Below are 19,457 nucleotides of genomic sequence, written 5' to 3' on the forward strand. Positions count from 1 at the left end.
AGCTGCAGTGTTGTGACGTTGGTGGAGTGGAGGGCTGCTCCGAGAAGGTGAAGGTTTACCCGTTTCATCCTCAGTGTTTGGTAGCTTTGGAATGAGCTAATTTTTTATGAACATCAATTATTCAGCAACACAGTTTGTAACTGTTTTATCATTTAATTTAATCTTCCATGTGTTGCTCCAGAGGTGGGACCAAGTCTCAAGTCTTTATCCTCAAGTCAGAGTCGAGTCCGAATCTTTGAATTTCAAGTCCGTTCAAGTCTGTTTAAAAAAAAAAAAAAAATGTTGCAATTATATTGTTATGTTGTGGCAGGGATTTGTCCACCAGGGGGCAACAGTTGTGGGAGAGCTTTCAGTCTGTGGGGCGCATGTCCCGGTTCTCTTAATAAAGAAGTAACTGTGAGCTAAACGTGGTCTCCATGGTTCCTTAGTCTTAGGATATCACATATGGCGACGAGGGTAAAAGCCAGGTTTTGCTGTGAAGTCACACCGTGATAAGTGACTTATGAAGTGAGGTTGGCAAGTGGTACAGCGCTAGCATCTGTTGGAAGCGGAGCGTAACCCTCGGTGTGGAATAATGGCTACCACTTTGGGCTCGGTGGCACCGTTCGACAGCGAGCTGCAATCCTGGGAGGAATATTGTGAGATTTTGGATTACTTCTTTGTGGCGAATGATATTAAGGAGGAGGAGAAGAAGCGAGCGGTACTGTTGAGTTGCGTGGGCGCACAGACCTATGCCCTGATTAGGAACCTACTCAGTCCGGTCAAGCCAGGGGATCGTTCTTATGCTGAGTTGGTGGGATTATTGAACAATCATTTTCACCCTAAGCCGAGTGCAGCGGTGGAAGTTTAACACACGGAATAGAAGGCCGGAAGAAAGTGTGGGCAATTATGTAGCGGAGCTGAGGAAGCTCGCACAGGACTGTAACTTTGGAGACTCCCTGACGGTGATGCTGCGGGATCGTTTAGTATGTGGAATAAGCGACGACAGAATACAGCGCAGATTGTTAGCAGAGGATTAGCTAACATTTGAAAAGGCGCTGAAGTTTGCTCAAGCAATGGAGGCTGCTAACAGAGACATTGTGGATTTGAAGAGCATGACAGAACAGTCACGATTCATTAAAGGATTAGGAGCGGTGAACAAGATGGAGGACGGCGGCTCGACATCACAACAGGTTGTCAGGAAGTGCTACAGATGTGGAGGGCTAAATCATGTGGCCAAGGACTACAGGTTTGTTTCAGAAAAATGCCACAACTGTGGAAAGGTGGGACACATAAAAAGGGTCTGCCGAATGAAAATAGAACAAAAAGGAGGGCGTGGCAGACAAGGTAAACAAGCCCATTTCTTGGAAGAGGAGAATGTGGAGAGTGAGGAAGGAGGAGCTGAAATGCACCACATAAAGGCAAGTGTGACTATGTATAATGTGCATGAGGAGATTAGCATCCCAAGGGAAGAACCCATCAGACAGAAGCTAAAAGTAAATGGACAGAATGTGACATTTGAAGTAGACACAGGCTGTGGTTACACTATCATGTCGAAGGAGTCATTTAAAAAACTTTTTGAAGGCAGTAATGCACCCAAAATAAACAAGTGTGGAATCAAACTGAGAACGTATGGAGGCCACAAGGTACCCGTGTGGGGAGCAGCCCAAGTGCAGGTGGAATTCAGAGACAGTAAAAAACAAAAAACTGGATCTGGTGGTGGTTGAAGGGGCTGGAACTAGTTTGATGGGTCGGGGATAGATTAAGGCCCTCCAATTAGACTGGCAACCTGTACATAAGATAGAAGGCAGAGATGATGCCTTACAGCGGATACTGGCCAGACATGAAACAGTGTTTAAGGATGAGTTGGGAACGCTGAAGGGGTTTGCAGCAAAGATATATGTAGCTAGTGATGCCAAACCGTGCTTCTATAAGCCCCGATCAGTTCCGTTTGCTATGAAAAAGAAAGTGGAGCAGGAACTGGAGAGACTGTTGGAGGAGAAGATCATCCAACCAGTGAAATTCTCAGAGTGGGCCGCACCCATTGTACCCATACTAAAGCCAGACTCCAGCGCCAGAATTTGTGGTGACTACAAACTGACTGTTAACAAGGTGTCGCCTGTAGAACAATACCCCATTCCACGAATGGAGGACATGATAGCGGGGCTGGCGGGAGGAGAAAAATACAAGTTAGATATGAGTCACGCATATCAACAGGTTGTACTTGATGAGGAATCTAGAAAGTATGTCACAGTGAACACACAAAGGGGTTTGTTTACATACACCAGGTTGCCATTTGGTGTGAGTTCAAGCCCTGCCATTTTTCAGCGCACCATGGAGAGTGTGTTGCAAGGTCTGACCAATGTCGCAGTGTATCTGGATGACATCATCCTGACGGGAAAGAATGACAAAGAACATCTTCAAACACTGGCTGGAGTGCTGCAGCGCTTGGAGGAGGCGGGCCTGCGCTTAAAAAGGAGCAAATGTCAATTCATGGAGAAGGAAGTGACATTTTTAGGACATCGGGTGGATAAGACCGGTTTACATCCAGTGCCAGCAAAAGTGAAAGCAGTGCAGGAGGCGCCACCCCCAAAATCAGTGACAGAGCTCAAAGTTTATTTGGGGTTGTTGAACTTCTATAATAAGTTCTTGCCAAACTTGTCCACACTGTTGGCCCCACTGCACAAGCTTCTGAGAAAGGGGGAACCATGGTGTTGGGGACCAGCACAGGAGAAGGCTTTCTGCAAATCAAAGGAACTGTTGCAGTCAAGCAGTGTATTGGTACACTATGATGAGCAAAAGGATTTAATTCTTTCTTGCGATGCGTCCCCCTATGGAGTGGGAGCAGTACTAGCTCACCGCATGCCAGATGGTCAGGAAAAACCCATTGGTTTTGCATTGCGTACTCTGAATCCAGCAGAAAAGAACTACTCACAGCTGGATAAAGAAGGATTGGCTGTAATATTTGGTGTACAGTATTTTCATAAGTACCTGGACGGCAGGAAATTCATGATTATCACGGATCATAAGCCATTGATAAGTTTGTTCCATGAGTTGAAGGCCGTCACTCAGATGGCGTCACAGAGGATCATGCGATGGGCGGTGTTATTAAGAGCCTATGAGTATGTCATTAAATACAGAGAAGGCAAAAATAACAGTAATGCTGATGGTCTGAGTCGTCTCCCTCTTCCAGAGAACCTCCCAAAAGAGGTGGCAGCTGAGGACCAAGTGTTGATGGTAGATCAGGACCAGGAGGGCGTGATGACATCTGAGCAGCTGCAAAGATGGACAACCAAAGATCCCATACTCTCCAGAGTGCGTGAGTATGCTTTGAGAGGATGGCCCACTACGCAGCATCCTAATTTTCATGGGTGTGTGCTGTGGGGGGCGAGGGTGGTGATACCAGAACGAGGTCGACGCCCCCTTTTGGAACAGCTACATCAGTCACACCCAGGAATGAGCCGCATGAAGGGCCTGGCCAGAAGCTACATGTGGTGGCCGCATATGGAGAATGACATTGAAGACAAGGTGAGGTCCTGCAGTACATGTCAAGAACATAGACACAGGCTGCAAGAGGCACCGCTACACCCCTGGGAGTGGCCAGAAAAGCCCCGGAGAAGGATACATATCGATTATGCAGGCCCGTTTTTGGGTAAAATGTTCTTAGTAATAGTGGACGCCCACTCCAAATGGTTAGATGTGTATCCAGTTCCATCCGCTACAGCAGCTGCAACCATAGACTACCTGAGAAACTGTTTCAGCACGCACGGCCTTCCTGAGATGGTGGTCTCAGATAATGCCCAGTGCTTTGTAAGTGCACAAACTAAAGAGTTCATGGCAAAGAACGGAATCACTCACGTCACCTCCGCTCCATATCACCCCGCCTCCAATGGGTTAGCAGAAAGAGCAGTGCAAACATTCAAAGAACTCATGAAAAAGAGTACTGGAGACACACTGGCAACCAAGTTAAACAGGGCTCTGTTTAGTTACAGAATCACACCACAGTCCACAACAGGGAAGTCTCCCGCTGAGTTGATGATGGGCCGGAAGTTGAGGTGTACTCTTGATCTCATACACCCTGACTGGAAACAGAAAGTGACAGCAAAACAAGATAGCCAAAGACTGTATCATGATAGACATGCCAAGGAGCGCATGTTTGTTATTGGAGACACAGTATATACCAGAAACTATGGCAGAGGACCCAAATGGATACCAGGACTTATACAGGAGATGACGGGGCCTGTTTCCTACTTGGTGATGCTGGGCAATGGGACAGTGGTGAGGCGTCACGTCGATCAGCTGTTTGCCCGCCTGGAGCCGTGCCTGGCAGCAGGAATGCCTGAAGGCCACCCAGGCGAGCCCCCAAAGGCAGCCCCAAACATCAGCGCTGAGACAGGAGACGAGGATGAGAGACACATGGAGGTGCAAGTTACACCAGTGGTGAAGCCACATATGGAGAGTAGTGATTCACTGGAATCACCTGCCACTGGGTTACGGTGATCGCAAAGAACCAAGAGACCGCCGGAGCATTATTACGGAGTGAAATTTCAATAAAGGCTGGGGACGGGGTTGTTGCATTTTTATAAAGGTGAAGTTTTTGTTTATGGGTATTTTCTGTAGTGATTAAAACTACAGAGTAGTTCCAGTTTAAGGGGGGAGGAATGTTATGTTGTGGCAGGGATTTGTCCACCAGGGGGCAACAGTTGTGGGAGAGCTTTCAGTCTGTGGGGCGCATGTCCCGGTTCTCTTAATAAAGTAGTAACTGTGAGCTAAACATGGTCTCCGTGGTTCCTTAGTCTTAGGATATCACACATGTTAAATGTAAATAACAGACCATGTGTTCTTTTTGAAATCTGCGTTTATCTCAACACCTGAGGAACTTGCAGAATATACACAAAGTGATCCTGAAATTGCACCTCAGTAATGTACAGCTCAGCTCAGCTGCAAGAAGACTCACAGAATAAACATTCAATGACAAACCAGAACTTCCTGTTCAGACGGGAGACTGTACAGAGCAAACAGCCATCGCAGTAAATTTACTGCAGCGTGATTAGCGTGTCCTCTGTGTCGTCTGCTCTCTGTGTGTTTGTGTGAGTAACACACACACACACACACAGATGAAGTGAACAATGAACAGGAATGTGCACTAACTGTTCTGCATTGCAGTCTGTCAGTCATTTGTAAAATGATGCCACCATAGCTGAACTCGCTCCACTGCAGCTCCACTGCAGCTCTCCATGCAGAGCTGCCAAACTGTGGTGGCCACATGGAGTAGTGCAGGAAGACCCAGAGGCGCTCGGTGCATCAGCAGGATCCACATCCTTCCTCTGCCTCTTACAGGAAGCAGCAGAGTCCTCCATCATCACCAGGAGTCACAGGTTACTCTGACTTTGCAGGAGATCTGACCAAATAAATTAACAACAGCAAAGAGCCTTTATTACAATTTTAGACAAAAAAGTCCCACTAAATTCAGTCTTTACCTTTAAGGTTTGTGTCACCTGTCTTTATGTCCTGACAGGATCCAGGATCCAAAGCAGCTGCTGTGAGGTCACTGGATCTGAGGGGGCAGAGATCCATTCGGACACTGATAAAGATTCCAAGAATCTTGTGTTCAAAGAATTCTTGGAGACTCCTGACCAGGCCATTCAGGAAACAGACGGAGGCTTCAGCTTCTCCATGTGGTGACTGAGGGACATCACGGATCAAAACTATTTTCTCAAATCTGTTGCTTCGCTGAAAGGCTTCCAGACGTCCGGCATCTCCCTCAGCAGCATCCGCTCAGTGCTGTGAACAATAGCTGTTCAGATGTTCACACTGGAGAACTGCCTCCACTTGTCTCCGTGCTGAAGTCCACCTGTGATCACAGCAGCAGCTTCAAACACGTCTTTGAATGTTGTGCTTGTGTGCAGCTTAGATAACTTCCAAAGAGAAGGAGATGGTCTCTGACAGCCATCTCTGTGTTTGCCATAGCAGCCGCTACTGCGTCGGATCATCCAAGGTGAAGTCATGCCAGAGCTCTGATCATCATCATCATCATCATCATCATCATCATGTTCCTCACCTGCTCAGTGGGGAAGCTCTCCACACGCTGGCAGCATTGTCACGAATAGTTTGTCTGTATTCGTCACATGTAGCTCCAGATTTCTCACAGATTCTGTCACCTGTGTGTGATGATGCACAGTGATGCCGAGGAAACCCCTCAATGACTGAAACACGACCGTCTCACTCGGCTGAGTTTTTAACAGGTTCTCTGTGTTTGGTGTCAGCTACTGTCAGAAAGTGCTGAAAACTCTTGTTTTGCACAACAGACACGAAAAATAGCAGCTTTGTGCTGAGTGTCCATAAGCTGTGATATGGAAGCTGTGATCCTCTTCAAACTGTCAGTAAATCCATCACAGCCTTCATGCATTAGACTTTAAGTTGTTTCTAAATGGACTCATTCTACATTATAGGCATGCAGACTGTTGGAGCCAGGAATCGAACCACCAACCGTCCAATCAGCAGATGACCTGCTCTACCGCCTGAGCTACAGCCAGGAGGTAGAGCTAAGTCCCAAATAAATATGAACACTTATTAAACACTTTTCTCAAAGCTGTGCATGCAGCTCTAACAAGCAATGATCAGCAGCCCTGTTAACAACAATGGACTTTGGTAAATAAACAACAGCTAATGAAATAATAACAGTTGTTGTGATTGACATAAATGAGAAAGAGCCCGTGTGTACCAGGGACACTCAGTTACACGTTAGGATGGGCAGACGTAGTTAAACACGGCCATGCACCAACTGCAGATTAAGTGTTTGTGACTTGGTGGTAAAATAAGTGTTTGTCAGTCTAAGTGGGTTAAATCTACGGGTGAGTGATGAGAGGAGACAAACTGCCCTGAGTTCAGCTACAGAAGCTGCTTCCTGAGCGCTCTCATCGTAGCAAAGAGAAGCACCACCCATCCAGCTGCAGCTCGCTCCATCTCCATCTGTGAGTCTGTGTTTTGCATATTGCATTTGGTTTTTTGTTGACTACTTCATAGTTTATGTACTTGAAGGAAATGAATCACAGGAGCATTTTTGGCCTGACCGTTTGTTTTGTGTTATTCGTTTTTAAATCTGGTTCATCTGATTGGCTGTGATACAGCTCACGCACACATACGTACGTGTCACACAGCGGAAATTTGTGTTTTTATGTTTTATCAATCTGTGTATTGGTACATAGTGTTGATTTTATTTGCATGATTTTATAGTGATATTTATACTGCATGGTTTTATCCTCATATTTATATTTGTGTTAATGTTGTACCATGTTCCTTTAACCCACTGTGGACTAAAAAGATAATTGTAGGCACCTGTGAGGTGGGGGCGTTCCCCAAGGTGGCCTATCAGCCACCAGGTTGACCTGTTAAAGGGGATGGTGAGCGCAGAGACAAAAAGAGAGAGGAGTGACGCACGAAAGGTGAGCAGGAGAAAAAGGAACGCGTGCAAGCCCGCACGTGTGTGGAAGGAACTGCTGCCTGACTGTGGGGCGCCGCGAGTCGTTCGGCTATCCAGTCCCAACGCAGGAACAGCAACAGTGGGTGGCGATGGCTGCAATGCACAACAGGGCAGGGATGCCCTTCTGCCTGCATCTGACGGTGACACGAGGGAGGCCGTGTTCAGGTGTGGAGTGGGGCGGGACTGTGCGGCGACGCGCTGTCAGAAGGAGACAGGTCTGCGATAGGAGCCTCCTCCATGGTCTGCTGCTGACGAGTTTTACCATACTGGAAGAGAAGTTCCTCTCCTGTCTCTTTCAGATAAGGACCATTCGCCCATTTGTGGCTGGATTGTGGGATTATGGGACTATGGGAGAGTAATTTTAGTATATGGAAAACATGTTCTAGCCTTGTTTTAATAGTGTATAGTTATTTCTGCCGGCAGGGTTTTTAGCGGGTTGCAACATTACTTTTATTGTATACGGGGAATTTTGTCTTGTATTTGTGACTCTGGCTGTGTTTTTTTTATTATGGAAAAAAATGGTGTTTGAAGCCAGCTTAGTTTCTGTGCCCTGAGCGCTGACCCGCTCACTCCCCTTTGCGCTTGTATGTATAAAGACGTGGTGGTGAAGATTTAGGTCCACCAGTCTTAGCGGCTACATACGCAGTGTGGTGAGAATGAATGAAATGAACTAACAGTGTGCACGTTTTTATGTGCTATGTGTGTTACATTTTAGATTTGGGGTAAAATATATAGTCAGGTTCAAGCCCAAGTCATTGGTTTAAAAGTCCAAGTGAAGTCTAAACTTAATGACACCAAGTCATGTGACTCGAGGCCACAGCTCTGGTTGTCACTGCAGATCTTTGATGCTGAAACTAACAGAGCAAAACTGCGTTCTGATCTTCGGCCTTGTGGCCTCGTCAGTGTTCTGTACAGATGTGTCGTTGTCACGGGGTCAGCGCAGATCATGTTTGAGGAACAGGTAGAGCGAGTTTCCTCTCTGCCACCTTCAGAGGTCAGTCGTTTGTATATTATTATCCGACTGCGTGGTTAGATCTGATACTGATCGGAAACAAAATACCTGAAATCCAAAATAAATTCAGATGTATTTACAAAGTAGGAGGACTTTGGTGCAATGTCTGGATTACAGTAACACGTACCAGGATGTCCTTCACTCACTGGGGGAGGACGGCCTGATGTCATTCATGTCTTTGGCGTCCGCTGGACTCCGAGCAGGTCTGGACCGCATGTTGGAGGACGGACTAACGATCCCACCAGGACAGGAGGAGGTGTCACTGCTGAACAGCTCTGCTGTGTGGGACGAGCAGCTGGACGAGGACAACTCAGGTTCCCTATAATCCCCAAAGTATTTTAGCACATCTGGAGATGCTCCTGGTGGTTTTATACACTCTTGGTTTTCCGTTAGCACTGATCTAAATTACTGTTAGAATAAAATGAAAACGAAGGTTTTATTTAACGTAAAGAACGCTTACACATCACTCCACCTGTTCTAGATGAATGAATAGTCTGTGTTTGTGGCACTGACTGGGAGAGAGCTCTGCTGGAATCCCACAGCACAGCCCACAGGATGAGGAAGCTGGAGGGGCTGCAGAGAACGATGGATCCTCTGGAACGCTCTGAGTCACGTGACCTGGGCAACAGGCGTCAAACCAACAGTGACACCTAACATGGACCAAAATACTGCAGTAAATACTGCATTACTTTGCTAAAACATTCAGATTACAGTTAGACAAAGCTTAGCTTCTCTCAGTGTTCGATGCTACACAGCGTTTTACCAAAACATGTGGAACTATTAACAACTACACACAGTACTGTAACAATGCAGTGTTGATGTGACCAGTACTTTACTTGGTAATCAGCTGCCATTCTTTGGGCTCCTGGAACTAAAGTCACTGAATCCAGCAACACTTACAGATTTCCTTTGAATCAACTGTAAAACAGATGTTGTAACCTTCAGGCAGGACTGATGGGGGAGCTGGAGTGGATCACCGTAGTCTAAGCTTTAGTCTGGATCCACAGTGTTCACCTTACAGGATTACGGTGGAACGAACACATGCAGTGAATCCTGTATGATCTTATACTTCAGGATACAGTGGAACGATGATCCTGCTGAACAGTTCTTGTTATTTTCATCAAGCAGCGACAAACATCAGCTAATGTTTACCAACATCTTTACTCCTTTAGTTTCCACATCAGAGAGAACCTCGTGTGAGGACACCAACATGGCTAACTGCTGCACCCATCATGGTTCTAAACCAGGGGTGGTCAATTTCAGGCCCTGATGGTCAGTGTTTTGCAGGTTTTAGATCTCATCTTGGGTCAACACACCTGAATCACATGATTCGTTCGTTGCCAGGCCTCTGGAGAACTTCAGGACATGGGGAGGAGCTAATTTAGCCATTTAAATCAGCTGTGTTGGTTCAAGGACACATCTAAACCCTGCAGGGACACCAGCCCTCGAGGCCTGGAGTTGCCCACCCCTGTTCTAAACTCTGTAAGTGTTCAGGTGCTCTCACAGAACCAGAGATCTCCTTACAGTTGTGGTCAAACTTTTATTTTGAAAGGTCTGTTTTCATCAGGAAGGATGTGAACATGGATTGTCCAGTCATCCCTGGAGCACGTGCAGGACACCAGCCTGTTTCCATCTGTGATGTTTGAAGCTGTTTATGATCAAAATAAAAACCAGTCTGTACGAGAATGTTTAAATTAATATCTAAGGACGCTTCGAGGTGCTCTGCATGTAAAATACTGTATATATACACACAGTACTACAGGTATATACAGCTGATACTATATAGTACCTGATACTTCAAGCTCCTGCAAGAAATCTTGCAAACATGCAAGATCCTCGTCTCAGTGCCCACACGTCTCTTTGACTGTGGTTGGCAGCTCATCAGAACAAAGTCAGCGTCTGTAAAGTAGATTATACTGTTCAGTCTAAGCTTTACATGCTAACAGGAAACTACAGATCAGACTGCAGCTGATTGGTTAATGTCGCGGCCTTTTATATTCCAAACACCAACAAAGTCCCAGAAAAGGCCATGGGTGGCAACGGGAGGTTTGTTTTAGAACGCACTTCTGACTCCATTGTTTAAAAATCATATGCCGTTTATTTTGTGCAAAATTATAAACAAAAATCAACCAAATAGCTTCTTACAACTTAAAATTAAACGAAAGTTAACTTAATTTGCTTTAACAACTTCAAAAGTGGTCAAAAAAAATAAATCATTTTCTAACCCTCCCGTCCTCCCATCAGACATTTGGCAAACAAACCATCTTTACCACACCCCTCCAGGTGCTCTTAATCCCGTGATTAAGGGGAGTGTCCATAAACCAATAAACCAATCACTTTCCAAAACCTTTTCCAATAAAATGAATTACAAAGTTACATAACAAAACTAGGTCAGCATATTCTTACAACTTTAAAGAAAAAGCAAAAATGAATACAAATTGTGTTTTATAAACATTCAACAAAAATGGCCACAACATTCTGGCCCCTAATTCCCGTGTAACATGAATTATATCTGAGTGGCCACCACAAAGTGCAATACCGATAATTTTCTTCAGTAGTCCATGTCTTCATTGTTCTATGATTTCAAGTCTTTGTTCATGTGTTTGCTTTGTGTGTATTGAAAAAAGGTGTATGTTGCATAATGGAGTGTAGAGCAAAGCGAGTGTCAGTGTGAATGTAGAGCCAGAGGTTCCAGAACTTGGCTCAGTTGGAGGCAAACATTCATTGGTTCCTCTAGATGGCCTCCACCATGAGACATATTTTGTTGATTGGCCTCTCCAGCTCATTTGTTCGTGTCTTAACTCGAACACGGCGAACTACTCCGTGTGCATCGGCCATGGTTTCAGTGATGCGGCCAATGGGCCAAGAATTTCTTGGTGCAGCTCCATCAACAATAAGCACAACATCACCAATGCAAAAGTTCCTACGAATCTTGTTCCATTTCTGTCGTTCCTGCAACATAGGAAGGTATTCTTTCACCCACCTTTTCCAGAACAGATCCACAATATACTGGGCTTGTTTCCATCGTCTTCGCAGATACAGATCCTCTTTTTTGAATAAACCTGGTGGCAGCACAGGTTTGCCTTTTAACTGAAGCAAGTGATTTGGAGTAAGAGCTTCTACATCACTGGGATCATCAGAAGGTGGTGTGATTGGGCGGTCATTCAGTATAGTCCATTGTCTGACCGGATTTCTTTGACCTGTCCTCTGCGGCAGATGAATCTCCTGATGGCATTAATGCAGGAACCTGTATCAAGAGAATGTGCCACCTCAAGGTGGACTGCACGACAGGTTAGGCATGTGAAAAGAACTCCATACCTCTTAACAAGACTCCTGCCTCTCTTTACTTCTATTGGTCCAAAATAATCAACACCAACATAAGTAAATGGTGGAAGATCAGCTGAGATTCTGTCAATAGGAAGATCAGACATTTTCTGCTCACCTGGCTTTTGCCGTTGTCTTTGACACACTATACAATCTCTGATTATTTTTCTAGCTGCTGAATTAGCATGAGGGATCCCGTATTGACGGCGAAGGGTTGAAAGCATGTGATTTCTTCCTCTGTGACCAATCTTTTCGTGAATATGCTGAAAAATAAGCTTTGAAACATGGCTTTCTTTTGGCAAAATTGCAGGATGTTTTGTTTCCTCGGGTAAATCTGCTTTGCTCAGTCTTCCACCCACTCTCAAGACACCATTAGTAACTACAGGATCAAGCTTATACAGATGACTTTACTTCCTTACAGTGCCGGACTTTAGGGCAGTCATTTCATCAGCAAAATGTTTTCTTTGCACAAAGCTCACTATAGCTTCCTCAGCCTTGGACAAATCCTCAGTTTTGAGCAGAGTGTTCCATTTATCATCTTGCTTAACACATATTTGACTTCCACAGTGCGTGTCCAGCAACTTTTGTCTTTTCTTTGTTTGCAGTTTAAGTCTTTCTTTTACTTTTAGGATCCATGCCACACACCTTTTTAATTTCGTCCAGCTGGAGAAGTACAACAGCAGCTTAGTAGTGGGACACATCTTCTTTCAGCACAGCTGCACACATCAGGTCCTCCCCTTTTATTTCTGGGTCAGCTTCCAAATGGACAGATATATAATTCTTGCCTACAGGCCAGTGAACAACAGGTTTACTGAGAAATTCTGGACCACTGATCCAGGTGGAAGATTTCAGGAAACAGCCAACTGTCATTCCTCGAGAGGCTGCATCAGCTGGATTCAGCTTTGAACTGATGTACCTCCACTGCTCAACTTTTGTCAAAGCATGAATGATGGAAACTCTATTAGCTACATACGTTTTGAACCGTGTGGTTGTGTTTGCAATGTACTGTAGCACAGTTGTGCTGTCAGACCAAAAGATTGACTCACTCAGATTAAGCTCAAGTTCAACTGGTAGCATTTTGTCCAAGCGCACAGCTAAAACTGCAGCAGCCAGCTCAAGACGTGGGATGGTGACTTGTTTTAACGGCGCCACCCTTGCTTTACCAATAATAAAGGAAACGCATACTTCCTGCTTGCTATTAGATAGCCTAAGATATGATACAGCACCGTACCCAGTTTCACTGGCATCACAAAAGTGATGCAGCTGTGCACTTTTTATCTCCCCAAATCCTTTGGGTGTGACACATCTACTAATACTAAACTTGTTAAGAAGAACTAAATCCTCAACCCATTTTTGCCAAGTTTGTGCCATTTCTGCTGGTATTGTGTCATCCCAGCCAAACCTCAGTTTACATAGATGTTGCAGAATCTGTTTTGCAGGCAGAATGACTGGAGCTAAGAAACCCAAAGGGTCGTAAATGGAGCTGACATTGGACAGAATACCACGTCTTGTAAGTGGTTTGTCCTTGTTCACAATACTGAATGTGAAAACATCATGTTCAATATCCCATTGCACACCAAGAGCTCTTTCTGTGGGGAGCTGGTCCCGACTAAGGTCCAGCATCTTTACACCTGTGGCTCTATTTTCCTCCGGGATCTGACAGAGGACAGAGCGATCACTACATACCCACTTATTGAGCTTAAACACCCCCCCCTTGGCACACACCTCAGTAAGCTGCTGATAAAGTGAGACGGTCTGCTCAACAGACTGGGTAGATTTAAGACAGTCGTCTACATAAAAACTGTGCCTGATTGTACGTATAACCTCCTCTGGGTACAGATGTTGGTTGTCATCAGCAGTCTTTAGTAGTGCATAGGTGGCACAGCTGGGGGAGGATACTGCACCAGAAATGTCGACTAACATGCTATGTTCCACCAGCTGTTTTGTGATGTCACCATCGGGCCACCAGAGAAAACGTAAAAAGTTTACGTGTTCCTCAGCTACTCTGACCTGATGAAACATCCCTTTAATGTCTGTCATAAGCGCTATTGGACCCTGCCGAAAGCGAATCAGCACACCTAATAAAGTGCTAGTCAGATCTGGGCCTTGTAATAGCTCTTTGTTCAGTGATGTTCCAGCAAATGTTGAAGCACAATCATACACAACACGCAGTGTTTTCTTGCGGGGGTGGTAGACCCCATGATGAGGTACATACCACACCTTTCCTTCCTCATGCTTCAACTGTTCTTGTGGTATGATTTCTGAATGTCCCTCCATACTAACATTGTGCATGAACTCTTTGTATTCTTCGAAGAATAACTGATCCTTCTGAAACCGTTTTAGCAGATACTGCGCCCTCTGCTGAGCCACCTGCTTGTTGTTCGGCATTCTTACTTCAGGTTTACAAAAGGGTAATTTCAAGTAATAATGGCTATCCTTAAGTACAGCTGACTCTGACATTATGTTCATGAACTGTTTATCTTCTACAGACATTTCTGCACGCTCATTACACTGGTTCTCCACAAAATCTTGATCATACTGTTTAACCAGCATCTCTTCTAAACTACTTATAGAAATGCAGTTTACCTGGACAAAGCTAGCATCATGCTCATCCTTGTCACTACCCTGATTGAGTGGCCCATTGACAACCCAACCAAGACGAGTTAGCACAGCATAGGGTCCATTACCCTCACTGTTAATGATTCTCCAAGGTTCCAGCGCTTTGGGAGAATTCACACCAATAAGCAACCCAATACCAGCATTTATCGGTGTCAACTCAACATCTTTTAAGTAAGGCCATTTTCTTAAGTCTTGTTCTTTAGGGATATTTTCTTTAGTGACAGGAATAGCCTTTTGAGTGTACACGTCAGGCAACCTCAAATACTCATTCTGTTTCAAAGCAGCTACTTCCATACCAAAAAGTTTATAGCTACTTACTGGCCTTTCCTGACCCATAGTCTTTAACATGATTTCCACTTTCTTTCCAGATGCATTTAACTGCATCTGGAAAGAAAGCGAAAATCATGTTAAGCCTTTATCTTCATGGCTTATTTACGTTCCAGTTTGTGTTTGTCATTGTTCTGTTCTGAAACTACAGCAACGGAAGTAGCAAAGCTACTGCTTTTAGTTTTAAGCGGCGTCTTTGATGGTTTTGAAGCCATCTCTTTTGTGTTTTGACTCTCTCCAAAAACAGGATCTAATGCAGCTCTTGTTTGCTTTTCAAGAAAATCAAGAAGATCTTTAAATCTTGCTCTGCGATTGCACTTTTCTGTTATATCAACGACTATTATTCGTCATGTATCACGAAGTCTAAAAGGCAACTTTGAAACACGAATCCTCATATTGGTTGAATTTTCCAGCTCATCAAGAAACCCAGCTTCATCCATTGTGTTGAAGCAGCTTCTTAGAAAGAATGTGTCAGCTCGTAATGCTGAAGCATCATCAGACTTTAAAACTGACCAGTTAAGAGCCTTGTCTATAAATGCAGACGTTATCTTTGCTCTGTTACCAAAGTTCCACTCAAGCTGCTTTTTTGCCTCAACATAAGCTGTCTGTGGACTCATGTGCATGCAGCTTCTCACTAAAATTCTGGGCTGTCCTGTAGTAAACTGTTCTAAATAATAAAGCCTATCCTGCATGTTATCAGTTTTAGTTTCTATTCCTTGCTCAAACGCCTCAAGAAAGGATCTAAAATTCAAAGGATCACCACCAAAAACAGGAATGTCTATTGCTGGAAGCAGTGACAACCTCTGTTGTTTTACAAGCATCTCAGTAATCTCATTCTGCTTTCTCATAATATCTGTTAGGGCACTGCTGTGAACATCAACCTGAGAAGAGATTGGCCTTGGGCTCTCCCCTTCTGGTTTAACCTTAGCGGGTGCATGTCTCTAGGGGCATTGGCAAAGGTGAAGGAACTAAAGGGGCTTTCTTTGTTCTTGGAGCCTTTTGAGCTGTAGCAGCAGGTATGAACTCAGTAGATGTTCCAGAAAGAACTTCTGATTCAACCTCAGCCCTGGAATCAAAGCTCTGCTGATCCTGAGCAGAGGTGAGAATTTGCCTTTTTTGCATCAGCCTTAACCAACTTAGTTCTTAGAGCCAATGCTTCTTTTCTTGCTTTTAATTGAACTTCTTCCAGTTCGAGCGCATGTTTTTCTTGCAGTGCGTCCACCTCTGCTTTTAAAGCGGCTCTTTCCAACTCAGCTTCCATCAGCGCCATTGAAGCTGCACGCGAGCTTTTACTCCTTAAACTTAAGGCTGCAGTAACATTACTGGGCGCTTTACTAGAGCCCTCGCTGACAGGTTTAGCAACTCGTTCAGAAATCATGTCGCTCGTTTCTTGCGCTACTTGTGAGACACTATCATGCGGCGCAATGTCACTGTCATGAGATGCTACCTTTGATTCAACATTAGAGGCTGCAACTTCATCCTTTTGTGGATCAGGGTCTGCATTTATCCAAGTGTCGATTTCATGCAGAAAGTCTTTAAAACTGATCAGCTTAGGTTCATACCAATTGCTGTGATCTGTTTCCTTTTCATCATCGCTCAGCAATTTTTGAACTGAAGTCTGTAAGTCCATAAACGCTCCCAAATAATCATTAAATGTTCTCAAGTGTTCATCTATGGAAGCTTTTGATTCTCCAGCATCAATGAGAGCATTAATGTCATTTCGTTTTTTTTGGCTCTGCGTTTTTTAATCAAATTAAAAAGCTCTTTCTTGTTCCTCCATTTTAACCACAAAAGTCGTTTCACAAGGTTCAAAAGATAATAGTTTAATACAAATGTTTCATGTTGCAGCTCAGCGTCTCGGCTCATCCAAACAAAGTTTCGCATTTACTCACAAACTTTGCGTCATTTTTTCAGTCCATTCTGCAAAGATCCAATCTTCCAAGTCCAATCTTGCAAGTTTTTCCCAGCTTCCAAGTTGACATCCAAGCGAGTCAAATGATTTTTTTTGACTTAAATGTCACGGCCTTTTATGTTCCAAACACCAAAAAAGTCCCAGAAAAGGCCGTGGGTGGCAACGGGAGGTTTGTTTTAGAACGCACTTCTGACGCCATTGTTTAAAAATCATATGCCGTTTATTTCGTGCAAAATTATAAACAAAAATCAACCAAATAACTTCTTAAAACTTAAAATTAAACGAAAGTTAACTTAATTTGCTTTAACAACTTCAAAAGTGTTCAAAAAAATCATTTTCTAACCCTCCCATCAGACATTTGGCAAACAAAAAACCATCTTTACCACACCCCCCCAGGTGCTCTTAATCCCGTGATTAATGGGCGGGTCCATGAGCCAATGAACCAATCACTTTCCAAAACCTTTTCCAATAAAATGAATTACAAAGTTACATAACAAAACTAGGTCAGCATATTCTTACAACTTTAAATTTAATATTTACTTTGAAGACGTTCCCAGGAACAAGCTCCAGGATTTAGGATCACCAGGATCACACAGACCCACAGAGTCCCACACAAACCCACTCAGTCCACACAGACCCACAGAGTCCCACACAGACCCACTCAGTCCACACAGACCCACAGAGTCCCACACAGACCCACTCAGTCCACACAGACCCAAACAGACCCACACAGACCCACACAGACCCAGACCCACAGAGTCCCACACAAACCCACTCAGTCGACTCAGTGTCGACTGCAAGCACCTGCAGAGGCATCACTTCATTACGCGGTAACACATCTGCTTTGCTGTGAGTGTGCAGGTGGAGCGGGTGTGTCTCTGAAGAAAGCATGAACAGCATCAGCCGCACAGTCATGCTGCAGTGCGAGCAGCAGGCAGGCCTACACACACAAACTAACAACAACCCTGCTGGCTCATACAGCCGTCCTCCACAAGGTCCCAGACCTTGTTCCACAAAGGTTTCTAATGTCAGTTAAAAGCCAGTAAGCAGAGTGGACTTGTGTGTGCCTCCGGTTAAACGTGTCTGCTGATTCTACAAACGTCCCTCTGCACAGTCACCGTGGTCTGTAAGAGCTCCTCACAGCTGTGTGGGAGTGTGAGCGCTGTGGCCTCACTGCCTGATGTTAAACATCTGTTTTTACCACCACTGAAGTCTGATTTGAAATATCCTGGAAATGACCTACGAGTTTAAAATAATGCAGTTTGGCATCAAATGAGAGTGATTGTCATCCGTCCTGATTAGCATAGTTTAATTCAGACACAGAGCAATTTTCTTTGCTCCAAATTATTTTATTTGGGGTCAAAATTGGCCCCAAATAAAATTAATGTGTTTTTGCAATGAACTCGGTTTTTATTCTTCAAACTCTTTAAAACCAACAGTTGTAATATTTTCATATTCCAGGTATTCCTCATAAAACACGTTTGTGACATGAGGCCATTTGCATTTTTAGTTATTTTTTAATTCATTTTGAGAAATTGCAGTGTTTGTGTCACCACTCTTCCACATAATCAATGCATCTTTGCAATAAACTAAAGACATTTCTCTCATTTAGGTGAAGATGATATGTTCTTAAACTTGCTCTGCATACACTGCAGAAGCTGGGTCCTCCCTCTGACAGGCACACGTTGTTCAGCCTCTGTAACACAATCACTGGGGAGGAATTTCTGCCTGCAGTGGACCAGGAACAGCTCGTATGTTGTAGCGGAAAGCTGCCATGTGGTCTGTTTTCAGTCGGTAGGCTCTGGTCCTCTTGGCATCAAAGAAACAGGGAATATCTTCAAATCTTTGAATTGACATAGTGGCCTTGTACAAACACACTGACTGGGACATCCCAGTTCTTCTCACTTCCTGCGAGAACAGTCAATCCAAAGAAGGCCATGAGCTCATGTTTGGTTACATTTTTCCACTCTTTTCTCATCTGTGGCTGCTCTTCATGCCTCCATGTTTGTGCATGTCAGCACCTCACAGTGCTAAAGCCAGGTGCAGGCCCTGGCCGACCACTTAGTGTTTGAGCCTGGCTGGGAGGTAACTCTGAGACATGCCCCCTCCTTCCTTCCATATTGACTTATTCAGACGGACTTATGCATTTGTTTGGCTGCCTGCCGTCTGCTCTGGAGATAATGACAAACATGCTAATAATACAAAGGAATAAATACTGTATGATGGCTCTATAATGTAAGACGAACACTGATGGATCATCTGTGCAGGAAAAATGAGCTGAATCATCAGTGAGGCTCTGATACAAACGCTTTTTACCCATGTGATGAGGGACATATCCTGCCTAGAACCTGCGACACACACAGGTGTGTAACACTTCCTGTTTACCTCCTTTTTACAGGTATTATTGTGTATTTTAAGTTGATGGTTTGTTGGTGTGACAGTTTGGGTAGTAATGTCCTCACTGACTGTCCCATAGATGGGACCTGATGTCATAAGACTTCATTTTACAGTTTTAAAATCTTTACTGTCAACTCGTCTGTTGATGATGAAGTCGCTGTAATCTGCACGGAGGGGGGCAGATCCACCTCCAAAGGGTGGAGCAAGTCACGCTGAGAGGGTGGGGCTGTTTGTGGATGAACCCGCGGTTAGTTTGTGGGGAACAGATTAGCATTAGCAAGTAAACGAGCTGCAGTGATTATTATTACGACAGGTGAGCTTTGTTTAAAAAGCCCACGTCAGCCGACAGGTGTGATGGAAGAACGACTCTTCAGCACATCACTGATCAGCTGCACGACGGACAT

At 44.5% G+C, this 19,457-nt stretch overlaps 1 pseudogene; it reads left to right on the plus strand.

The window, feature by feature from the left end:
- The first annotated feature begins 245 nt into the window (after positions 1-245).
- Positions 246-5,664, plus strand: LOC120716335 (annotated as a pseudogene).
- The last annotated feature ends 13,793 nt before the right edge of the window (positions 5,665-19,457 follow it).

Source organism: Simochromis diagramma, unplaced genomic scaffold (genome assembly GCF_900408965.1).
Source record: "Simochromis diagramma unplaced genomic scaffold, fSimDia1.1 OVJJ01000367.1, whole genome shotgun sequence".
NCBI lineage: Eukaryota > Metazoa > Chordata > Actinopteri > Cichliformes > Cichlidae > Simochromis > Simochromis diagramma.